We start from the raw sequence: 12151 nt of genomic DNA, 5'->3' as shown, positions 1-12151 counted from the left end.
TAGTGTACTATGTCATTGTAGGCAGCCATAAACCATGACTCATATTGTTGAGGACTGCAAAATGACTCAACTTCCTGGAGGTCTTCATGCCTTGAACATCATTGATAAGAATGCTCTGGCTTGGCTTGACTGGATTGCATAGACCAAATAATAGTAGTAGTAGTAGTAGTAGTAATAACAATAACAATAATAATAGTATGTTAGAGACATGAGTGTTATATATTCCAGATGGTTATAAGCACGTCAATAGAAAGTTTTACAAATGGCTGTGAATCAGGTTTATAAGCAACATATTTTGACCAGTGAACTCAGTACAAATTGCCTTAAGCATTTATTAAAACATCAATTACTAATCCTTCATGAACTATTTATTAATATAAACTATGACCAAAGTTAGAGGTGAATGGAATCTGCCAATCTGTGACCATTGGTCAAAGGAGGCATAAGTCAAATATGATGGTATCAACAGCAACAGTGGATTGTCCTTTTCGGTGTTAGGGTTGGGGACTCAAGTTGCACACTCAGAGGCAGGCCCCTTTAAGATGTCTCAAAGCAAACATCTCAAAACAGAGGCACCCCAAATCAGTAGTGTTTTTTGAAAATATATGAAATGTAGGACACTTGGGTGCTGTTTCAGGCTCTGGATGAGGAGTGTATTCTAATAGCTCAGACAAAGGAATAGGGAATCAGGGTTCTGTTTCCAGGTTTGGGAGTAGAATGGGTGCTCATCTCTGTCTAATGCTCTGAGTCAACAATATGCTGAGGGCTCCAGGCTCCCATTGAGAGCATTGAGCAGGGGGTTGGACTAGATGACCTCCTGAGGTCTCTTCCAACCCTAATCTTCTATGATTCTATAAATGTGCACTACACCATACAAGTTCTGTTCAGCATCCTGATATATATGTGACTGCTCAGTTCATTGTCTATCAACAATGACATGGATCTAACAATATCACGTATGTATTTCTTTGTCTTCCCTTAACAGTTTCATGTATTTTGGCAGGTACACCATCTGGCCCCAATGGTGAAGGGAAATCAAACCAATGTGAAGGAATTTATTCTGCTTGGATTCCCTGGCTCTTAATATTTGCAGATCTCACTTTTCATAATATTCTTGTAAATGTACCTCCTAACATTCACAGGAAACACCACCATCATATCCTTAGTGTGGACCCACCGTTGCCTCCGCACCCCTCTCTATGCCTCCCTCTGCAATATCTCCTTCCTGGAGATCTGGGTCACCACAGCATACATTCCCAAAATTCTTGCTAATCTCATGTCACAAAGCAAAACTATCTCCTTCCCCAGCTGCCTCCTGCAGATGTACTTTGTTTTCTCCCTAGGCTGCACTGAATTTCTACTCCTGGCAGTCATGGCCTATGATCGCTATTTCGCCATATGCCACCCATTGTGCTAGCACTCCATCATGAACAGCACCTTGTCCACTCATTTGGCCCCTGGCTCCTGGGTAGATGGTTTCCTGGCTATTTCTATGTCGGTGTTTCTGATCACCAGGTTGTCCTTCTGTAGCCCTACAGTCATCAACCATTTCTTCTGTGACATAGATTCTTGGATAGTGCTCTCCTGCACAGACACAGACCTTGTTGAAATGGTGTATATTGCTCTTTCCTTTATTGTTGTTCTGGGGTCCTGTGCGGTCACCCTTGGCTCCTACATTTACATCATAAAGGGTTAAAATCCATGTGCATGTTATATAACAACCTGGTATATGGATTGTGCCAGCTCTTTCTCAGACCCAAAGTCCAGAGTTTGGTCTGGAGACCAGAGGCCTAGCTAATAGTGATCAGCTAAGAGAAAGCTGGGGTAAACAAGATGACATTGTCTTTGCTAAGATCTGCTTGGTCAGTAGAAATGCCAGATGTTGAAGCAATAACTGAATAATTATGTTTCATCCACTGTTTCAAATTGAACAAAGAATCCCTGTTCCTATTGTGTTTCTCCTGAAGGGAAAACAGTCTTCCCACAGATCCAACCTTGAGTTTATGAAAAATTGGCACATGTCACTATAATGATATGGCATCCTTCCACCTCCCTTCCAAGGGACCAATGCCCTGCCTTAGGAATGTATCTGGTGGACAATCAAAGGAGTTGCTCTGTTCCTATGGACCCCAAATCAGAATTCAACATATATATTTTATACTAATAACATTTTATCAAAGTATTAATCAAATGTTAACTTGCTAACTTGAGACCATGGGCGGAGACATTGTGTAACCTTTTAACCATTGGCTATTGTGCTATCTTGTCTTGCTGCAAAACCTATCCTGGGGTGTGGAACTGCCTACCCCGTCACTTTCCCCCGCCCATGGAAAATCTATATATTTCATTGTAATCAATTGATTGACAGTGTCTCTGAGCTTAATAAGCCAGGTGACACTCCGCCAGCGCTGTGTGTAATAAACCCCTATGCTTTGACCTCTACACGGTGTGGATTTATGTCCTTCAGTTTGGGGGCTCGTCTGGATACAAGTTTATGAACTGGCTGAGGATCTGAGACTGAAATCCAAAAGAGGTGAGTATGTTTACTTTACCACCTCATTAGGCCAGGGATAGAAATCTCTCATCCCCTTTCAGACACATCTTGTTTCCTTTTTAATTTGTGTGAAGGACCCTAGACACATGTGGTCAAAGCAGTGGGGTTAAATAAGGGTACCACTTGGGAGGGAAGACTTGTGCAAGAGGGTCATGTACTGTATAAACAACTAAGGGGTGTGTTACGGAGGACTTGAACAACCCACCAGCAAGCGATTGGCCATGAGTTAAGCCCAGGATTGGCTGGGTACACAAGCGGTAGGCAGTGCAAACTGGTGGTCCATTTCCTCATTGCACGTAACATTGCAAGTCCTAGGGGAGTGCCCTCCCAAAGGCATGTGAGGTACATGCTTTCGAATAGCACAAAGTCTCCAACCAATAAGTCCAGCATGTGTGTGTAATTGAAGACACGCGTGGTATTAAGGGTGGGGAGACGTCCTCATGAAATTCAAGGCTGTGGGGAGTTGGAACCATAGCATAAAAAGGGGGAAAAGTAACTCCTCATAAAGGCTGACAAGCATTTAGGGGGGGAAGACACAAGTTCCCTTCAAGGTCAGCAGCCGGGGTGACGAAAAACCCATGGCGTCAAAAGGAGAGGCAATAATCAGTCCTCGAGAGTACTTGGAATATAAACATGTCAAAACTCGGCAGGCAACAGCTAAAAAAGCAAACTACTCTGCAGCTGAACCAGAGGCAGATCTAGTTACTTGGTGGAATCATCAGAGAAGTGACAAAACAGACAAAGCAGTAATAGTTTTATTGGATATTCTTAACATAAAGGAGAAAGAAATTGCAACGTTAAGATCTCAAAACCAGGCTCTGAGAGATAACAGCCTATGTTCTAAAATATGTAACTGTCTGGAAATTGGAAAAGATCCCAGAGAAAAAGAATCATCATGTCTGGGACACACCTCCAGATTGGGAGGGGGAGAGCAAACTCCTGGCATATGCCAGCCCACCGCTCCGCCGATTAACTATCTGTGGGAAAACTTAGCAGCACAAAGCAGAGGGGAGGAATCAGAACCCCCTCCATACATTTCTTCGAATGACAGGCCAAATTTAAGCACCCACAGAGATAATAAAGGAGCACCACAAGCATTAATTGCCCCAGGGGAGCAAGTACAGCATATGGCTCCAATCAAAACACAGTTAAGGAGGTTCAGAAATGTTAACGCGGAGGGTGAGCCACTAAGGGGACTTAGAACAGAAACAACTGAAATTTACCGTCCCTTCACCCCCCAGGAAAAACAGGCATTACTGTCTGATTTACCCAAACTCAAGCGTAATAACAAGAATACTGAGTTCTGGGACAAGCTGGATGGCCTGACTGAAATACATGGCCTCCATAGGAAGGACGTTCACATCCTGGTCAAGTTCAAGTGCCTCAGGGATGTGTGGGAGAACCTAGATAATAAATGGAAGACAGGGCACTGGACTGAAGATCGTAACCCCAACCCAGCGGGAGGGAATCAGGCTGAAGAACCAGCAGGAATCCCAAACCCTGACGCAGGCACTGTAACAGAATTTAGAAATGCTTCTACATCTGGCATTTCTACTGACCAAGCAGATCTTAGCAAAGGCAATGTCATCTTGTTTACCCCAGCTTTCTCTTAGCTGATCATTATTAGCTAGGCCTCTGGTCTAGGAGCCCAGACTACTAACTGGGGGGCTCTGCAGTCTGTGGTTCAGCAGAAGGGAGAGTCTGCCATGTCCTATGCTGAAAAGAAATGGAATGCATTCCGAGCTTATTCAGGTCTGGAGAATATAACATCCCAAGACCATGATGTATTCCTTCAAATCCTAAAGGAAGGGCTGTCTGCAGATCACCAAGCAGTCCTGGCATTAGGCATCTCAGTGGGGGAGACATACTCAGCAGTAATGAAATGGGCCACAGAAGTAGAAAACAGAAAAAAGAGGAAGGTAGCAGCAACCACACCCTCCGAAGAAATTGTAGCGGTTCATGCAGTCAGAACCACTATCTGCTTCACATGCAATAAGCCTGGACATCTGGCACGTGACTGTAAAAATAAAAATAAAATCAAAATATGCAGTAGTTGTAAAAGGAGCTCAGGGAAGTAATCAACCCCAGAGCTAGCTGCATTGAATGGACCAAAGGGTCCAAACAGGAAAGATCATCTTAAAATATAGCCATAATTGCCAGTAATAAAGTAATAATACCAGAGTGGGGGAAGTCCAGTAAAAGCCCTGTGTTCCCTTCACCCTGAAGTGTGGGCAACAGATAAACAAGATTGTGGGCTAGTAAACACGAAGCCTATATCTGTAGAAGGACCAACTCACAAAGCCCACAGGCAGTACCCAATTAAACCAGAAGCCTTAGAGGCAGGTAAAGATATAGTCACTAATTTGGAATTCAGAGGGGTGATTAAAAAAACCACCGCCACAACTAATTCCCCAATTTGGCCCGTCAGAAAGCCAGACGGGACCTGGAGGTTAACTATAGACTACACCCACCTTAACCGGGTGACTCCAAAGGCACATCCTATTGTTGCAAGCCCTGCCACTATTCTTAATTTGCTAACACCGGAACATTCAGTATTTTCACTCCTGGATGTAGCTAATGGATTTTGGAGTATTCCCCTTGTAAAAGAGAGTCAGGAGAAATTTGCATTTACAGTAGGAGACCAGCAGTACACTTGGACCCGAGTACCTCAGGGGTTCCATAATTCTCCCTCCATATTCCACAGGACAATGGCAGAAGTAATAGCACAAGTGCCTTTGGAAGGGGACACTGTGATACTGCAGTATATAAATGGTTTGCTAATTGCCAGTTCAAATGAAAAGGACCATTTAAAAACCCTAAACAGACTGTTCATGTATCTTCGCGAGGCAGGATTTAAATTAAACCTGAAGAAAGCCCAATTGCAACAGCAGCAAGTTTTATACCTAGGGCATAACATATCACAGGGAGAAAAGGCACTCACAATAGACAGAAAGCAAGCAATTCGAGGGTTAAAGAAACCACGGACAGTTAAGGAAGTCCGAAAGGTCCTGGGACTCCTTAATTTCTGTAGAACCTATATACCGGATTACTCAGAGATGGTGGAACCAATTCAAAACCTCACTAGAGGGGGAAAGCCTGCAAATGAGTTAGTAATATGGGGCACAGAGCAAGAGGCGGCATTTATAAAAATAAAATAGGCTTTAGCCCAGCCTGGGCTTACCGGATATGGGAAAGCCGTTCCACCTTTACTGTAGCCATAGCGGGACCCAGTATTCTGCTGTACTAACCCAGCTTCACAGAGACAGACAGCATCCGGTAGCATCCCTATCTACCATAAGACCCCCTGTATCCCAGGGATTACCAGAGTGCGTAGCAGCTCTAGATTGTGCTATGTGGGCTGTGAAAGCTTGTGAATCATACACTCTCACAGGGAAATTAGTGCTTCATACACCCCATACACTTATCGATCTCCTCAACACCGGGCGACTAAGATCTGTAACAGATGCCCGCAGGAGTCAGTGGGAATCAACATTGTGCTTGCAAAACCCTAACTTCTCCATAGTAAGAGACAAGGGAATAAATGTAGCCGAATGTCTGAAAATAGAGGGAGAGGTACACGGATGTCTTATAGATGGAGAAGAGGAAATGTTGGGAAGAATTAAAGAAGAGCCATTAGAGAATCCAGATATAGTTTTGTATGTAGATGGATCAAGAAAGTATGAAAATGGAGTGCCACACACCGGATGGGCAGTGGTACTCAGTGATGGGACAGTGATAGCGTCAGGTCAGATGGAAGGATCAAAGTCAGCACAAGAAGCGGAGCTAACAACCCTCACAGAACTTTGAGAGTGGAGGAAGGCAAGAAGCTCACTGTATATACAGACAGCAGATATGCATTTGGGGTAGTGCATGACTACATGGACGTGTGGTCACGCAGAGGTTTTATAACAACAACTGGCAAGCCGATTAATAATATGGAAGCAGTTCAAAGACTAACAAAAGCTGCCAAACTACCATCAGAACTAGCAGTAGAAAAGATAAAAGCCCACAGAACAAAAAAGAAATTATTGGGCACATACACGTGCCAAAAAAATTGCACAAGCAAGTCCTATTAAGATTTGTGCAGCTAGAGTGCCAGAAGAGGAAGTGAATTTAAGAAAGCTATATGCAACCATAAGCCCAGAAGAAAAAAGTAAATTAAAAAAACAAGGCTGTGTATGTAAAAATCACCTCTGGTATGGGCCAGGGGGGAAGGAGCTGGTAGCCCCGGAGTGCATACGGGCTCTACTGCTCCATGCCATCCACTCTCCAGCTCATCTGTGGTGGAGACAAATGAGGGCCACCTTGGAATATTGGTGGTGGCCAGCCATGAAAAAAGATGCTTTACAATTTCTCAAAAGATGTGTGACATGTGCACAAGTGAATGTGGGTAGAAGAAAAAGGTGCCTCTGAATCACCAACCACGACCAGAGGGACCATGGCAAAATTTGCAAATTGATTTTACTGGACCCTTGCCATAAAGCAGAGGGTACACTTACATTTTGGTAATTATTGACACTTTTACCTGATGGTCATTCCCAACCAAGAATTGCACTGCTACAACAGTAGCTCGAATCCTAGCAGAAGAAATAATACCCAGATGGGGTTTGCCACTGTCAATAGACTCTGACCAAGGAACTCACTTTACAGGGCGAGTAATGAAGGAGGCATGCAAGGCACTAGGAATAAAGCAAAGACTCCATATACCATACCACCCTGAAAGCTTGGGAATGTCGGAAAGAATGAACAGAACAATGAAAACAGCCTTAACAAAAGCAGTACTGGATACAGGAGAAGGGTGGGCTTCGTATGCTTCCTGCTGTATTGTATCGAATTAGGGGCAGCCCAAATAGGCTGACTCAACTAACACCCTTTGAGCTAATGACAGGAAGAGCAATGAGAATGCCTAGCACTGTGATCCTCCCTGCGGGGGGGGGGGGGGTCGGGGCTTTTTGCAGACAGGCTGCAAAACTACATCAAGGCATTGGACAGAGAGTTGAAGGATTTATACAACCAAGTGAAGGAAAATCAAACCCAGCTGGATGATAATAGCAGTCTGGACAAACCTGCATTTAAAGTTGGGGATTTGGTAATGTGTCGCATTTACCCAGAGTTTAAAGGAATTTTAAAGCCAAGATGGCAAGGCCCTAAGAGGGTTCTTCTGACTACTAATACATGTGCAAAGATTGGGGGAAAATTGGGAACATTTTGGCATCACCAAAATCAGTTACAATTGTTTAAACCAGTATCTGTCAATACTAACAATATTTCCACAAGTGTCTCCACAGGTGAACAACAAGAGGTAAAATAGGAAGGACTGAAGGGTGACCAGGACAACCAGAGCGACTATGGGGAGGCTTCTGCTGTGGCTCCTGCTGTCCCTGTGGTGCATGAGGAAGGACGCAAGTTGTGTGCCATGTGTGAAGGGGACTACAAAGTCTTGGGCTATCCCTCATTTGAACACAATTACATGGCATATTGCCATGATGGCTTGGGAGGAAACACACAGACCTCGATACTGGAATTTGTGTGGGATTTTGTGGGAAAGAAACCAGACTATGTGACAATTATACTGACATGGTACCAGTGGAGGTTGGGCCTGCTGAATCAGGATGGGGCTTACCACTTAAAGCACGGACGGAGGTAACCCCAAAGGCATGGCATACATTTGTTAAATGATGGCCCAAATTAGAATGTCCACGACTGGTAACAATTAACTGGGTTATCAGAGACAGAGTGGAACCACCTGATTGTGTGTCATGCCCTGAACAAATCCCTGTTCCAAAACCAGGATTGATAATGATAGGACCAGCCCTACCGGTCCTCACCTCAGTGGTATTCCACACTTACAGGGTCGAGGTGCGTATTCCTTTAGAGGAAGTGAATAGACAATGTGTAAAGGTCAGGCCTCGAATGAGTAGAAACATTACTAGCCTAACAAACCAAATTGGTGAGCGCTTAACTAGACAGAAGAGGGGATTACTAGATATCCTTGTAGGATGGTTTGGTGCAGGTAATTCTGTTGGCACCTCCTATACCATAGCACGCCAAGCTGAGAGGAGGGACCGGCTGGAATCAAGGTTGGCTGACGCTGTAATTTCTAATGCCCGGGGAGGACTGGATACTACTAAGGCCAGTCGATTGATCCTAGATAGCTTAAAGGATCTGTCAAACTCTGTATCCACCTCATTAGATATAACAAAATACCTGGGTAAAGAAGTCACCAGCCTGCTAATAAATGGGACTAAAATAAAGGCACTGGAGGAAAGTTGTTGGAGAGCAGGACAAACTTTGGCTATCACCACACAAGGAATTGTAACCGATCTCCTTGATGGCCGGGTCCATCCAGCCCTTATGGAAGTGGTGGGACCCTATCTCCCCAGTACCCCTCCGTGGGCATGGGGAAACAGAGAATCAATGAGAGTCCAAAAGACAGTTTGGACAGGTAACAGTATACTCTTTAGCCTTCTGGTACCTTTAGGCATCCCTCATTTGCAGCAAGCTAGGATGGTGACCTCCCTGCCAGTATGGAGAAGGGGTCATGTTATTAAAATAGAAGATGTTGCATACGCTAAGGTCCCTGGAAGAGCATTGTATCCGAGTGAAGGTTGCACCAACTCTGATTAGGAAATTCTGTGTACATGCCCATATAATGTTCTAACGAATCTGCCTTGGTTCGAAGTGGCCATTCCTGAGAAACTAGCGCACACGGAGCTGGTCCAGATGAACAGTACCTACTGGTGTGTGACTGCCCAGAACCACTCCATCGAGCTAAATGAAAAGCCCTGCCCCTCGAGACATCCATCCGTGTGCATGACGGTCCACCGAAGGTCAACCCTGACTGTTGATGGGACGTGGCTCCACCGTACTCCGCCAATGATGGGTAACCTAACATGGGATCCGGAATGGCACTACGGCAGTAAGTATCTAGAGGAGGGTCTACAGGCCCTGCAGGCGAAGATCGAGGAGTTGGTAGCCGAGGCCCAGAGGCATATTGGGGAAGGCCGTCTGAGGTACACTCAGATAGGGGAAACCGTGGACCAGGCCGATGTGAAGTACTCAAAGGCAAGGAACCAGGCAGTGGAGGTTAAAGCAATGATTATGGGCGATGCCATCTCAGGTGACAAGGTCCTCTGGGGATGGATCTGGGTGCTATTTTGTCAAGTTATGTGGGGATTGTCTATCCTAACATTCCTGATGGTACTGGTGCTTTATCGGCGACTCCACAGTAGGCTGGGTACATTAAAATTGGTATATTTGACCTGGCGGGTTAGGGAACCCTAGGGTCAAGAGGAGGGACTGAAGGGTTAAAATCCATGTGCATGTTATATAACAACCTGGTATATGGATTGTGCCAGCTCTTTCTCAGACCCAAAGTCCAGAGTTTGGTCTGGAGACCAGAGGCCTAGCTAATAATGATCAGCTAAGAGAAAGCTGGGGTAAACAAGATGACATTGCCTTTGCTAAGATCTGCTTGGTCAGTAGAAATGCCAGATGTAGAAGCAATAACTGAATAATTATGTTTCATCCAATGTTTCAAATTGAACAAAGAATCCCTGTTCCTATTGTGTTTCTCCTGAAGGGAAAACAGTCTTCCCACAGATCCAACCTTGAGTTTATGAAAAATTGGCACATGTCACTATAATGATATGGCATCCTTCCACCTCCCTTCCAAGGGACCAATGCCCTGCCTTAAGACATAAAGGAGACAATCTCTATTTCCATATGCTTTCACTGTTTCTTTGCTTTAACCCCTAGGAATGTATCTGGTGGACAATCAAAGGAGTTGCTCCGTTCCTATGGACCCCAAATCAGAATTCAACATATATATTTTATACTAATAACATTTTATCAAAGTATTAATCAAATGTTAACTTGCTATCTTGAGACCATGGGCGGAGACATTGTGTAATCTTTTAACCATTGGCTATTGTGCTATCTTGTCTTGCTGCAAAACCTATCCTGGGGTGTGGAACTTCCTACCCCGTCACTTTCCTCCGCACATGGAAAATCTATATATTTCATTGTAATCAATTGATTGACAGTGTCTCTGAGCTTAATAAGCCAGGTGACACTCTGCCAGCGCTGTGTGTAATAAACCCCTATGCTTTGACCTCTACACGGTGTGGATTTATGTCCTTCACATCATCTCCACCATCATGAGAATCCCATCTGCCCAAGGCCAGGAAAAGGCCTTTTCCACTTGCTCAGCCCATCTCAACATTGTGGTTATGTTGTACAGCTGCGCCATCTTTCTGTATGTCAAGCCTTCTAAACAGACCTCGCTGGAAATTAACAAAATTGTCTCCGTCTTCAGTACTAATGTGACACCATTGCTTAACCCTTTCGTTTACACTCTAAGAAACAAAGATGTCAAGGAAGTCTTGATAAAGGCTTTCAGTAGGACATGACATGACTGTTCAATGGCCTGGATATCATTAATTTAGGAAGGCAGCAAGGGAAAATCAAGTGAAACATCAAAATATACCACTATTAAATACATTTATCTGGTTATCATAATAATAATAATAATAATAAAAATAATAATAATAATAATAATAATAATAATACAGAATTTGGCCCATTGTTTGGAAACTATATTACATGGGCCTTCTTCTCATTCACAATAAGGCAACTCTGGACCCTTTTGGCAGTGTGTAAATGGGCCTTAAAGTGGGTATAACACTAATTTTTCAAGCTCTTGAATACCCCTTTACACTTCTGGAATGACAGAAAGGGGACGTGTAGTTGGGTGGTGGTCATCCCCCTCCCCTCTAGGTTGGAGGGAGGCCACACCGCCTCACTATGCCATCGGGAGCTTGGTCTAGTATTTGGAGGAAATTAGAATTTAGGTGTTAGTATCCTGATTGGCCTAACAGGATTGAATTATCTGATAGGCAATTAGGTTCTGCCCGTAGGCAAAAACAGATTCCCACAGGGTCCCATATGTCCTTTCTCTGAGGTGGGGGCTGAACAGTCAAGAGTCTATAGCCCTTGGGCCCTTTAAGCAGGGACTGTACAAACACTGTGGTCAATTGGCTCTGGCCTCTTGATACAGAGACAGAGCAAACCCAGTAGTCAATTAGTTCAGGATCCTTATTGCAGAGTCTGAGTAAACTCCAGGTTTGGGGTGTCCTAGCTCCAGTGGATGGCCGATGAACACAGGCCACTGGGCCCGGCGAGTGGAGGCTGCCACCTGAGCAGTGGAGTGGCAGGTGGGGTCTGGGCTCACCCTACTCCACCAGACCCCGACCCAGGCCCCTAAGAGTGGCAAAGCGGTCCATCACTGGGTCAGCGGGGATCCCAACTGCAACACGCTGACCATGCCTCAGGCAGAGCTGTAGCCAGACTAAGGTTGACTCTCCCTGGGCCACTTCCTCCCCTCACCTTGGGGTGTACCTGGGTCAGTGGGGTGTCCTCCGTTTCTTCTGGGTAGGTGGCCCATGGCAGTCCCAGTGGGTCCATGGCAGAAGCAAGTTCCCTGGAAGGCAGGGCATCACTGGGCACAGCAACAGGTTCAGCAGCCAAGAGTGGGCAGGATCCATCTGCCTACCTTGTTGTCCCAGCACCAACTGAACAGGAGGCTCTGCCCTTTAC

At 44.9% G+C, this 12151-nt stretch overlaps 1 pseudogene; it reads left to right on the top strand.

Annotated features, from left to right (window-relative positions):
* Positions 1-1021: 1021 nt before the first annotated feature.
* LOC112060713 (olfactory receptor 6F1-like) lies at positions 1022-10965 on the top strand (annotated as a pseudogene).
* Positions 10966-12151: the final 1186 nt, after the last annotated feature.

The sequence above is a fragment of the Chrysemys picta genome, chromosome 13 (assembly GCF_011386835.1).
Source record: "Chrysemys picta bellii isolate R12L10 chromosome 13, ASM1138683v2, whole genome shotgun sequence".
Taxonomy (NCBI): domain Eukaryota; kingdom Metazoa; phylum Chordata; order Testudines; family Emydidae; genus Chrysemys; species Chrysemys picta.
This window is presented reverse-complemented; position numbering and strand designations above follow the sequence as displayed.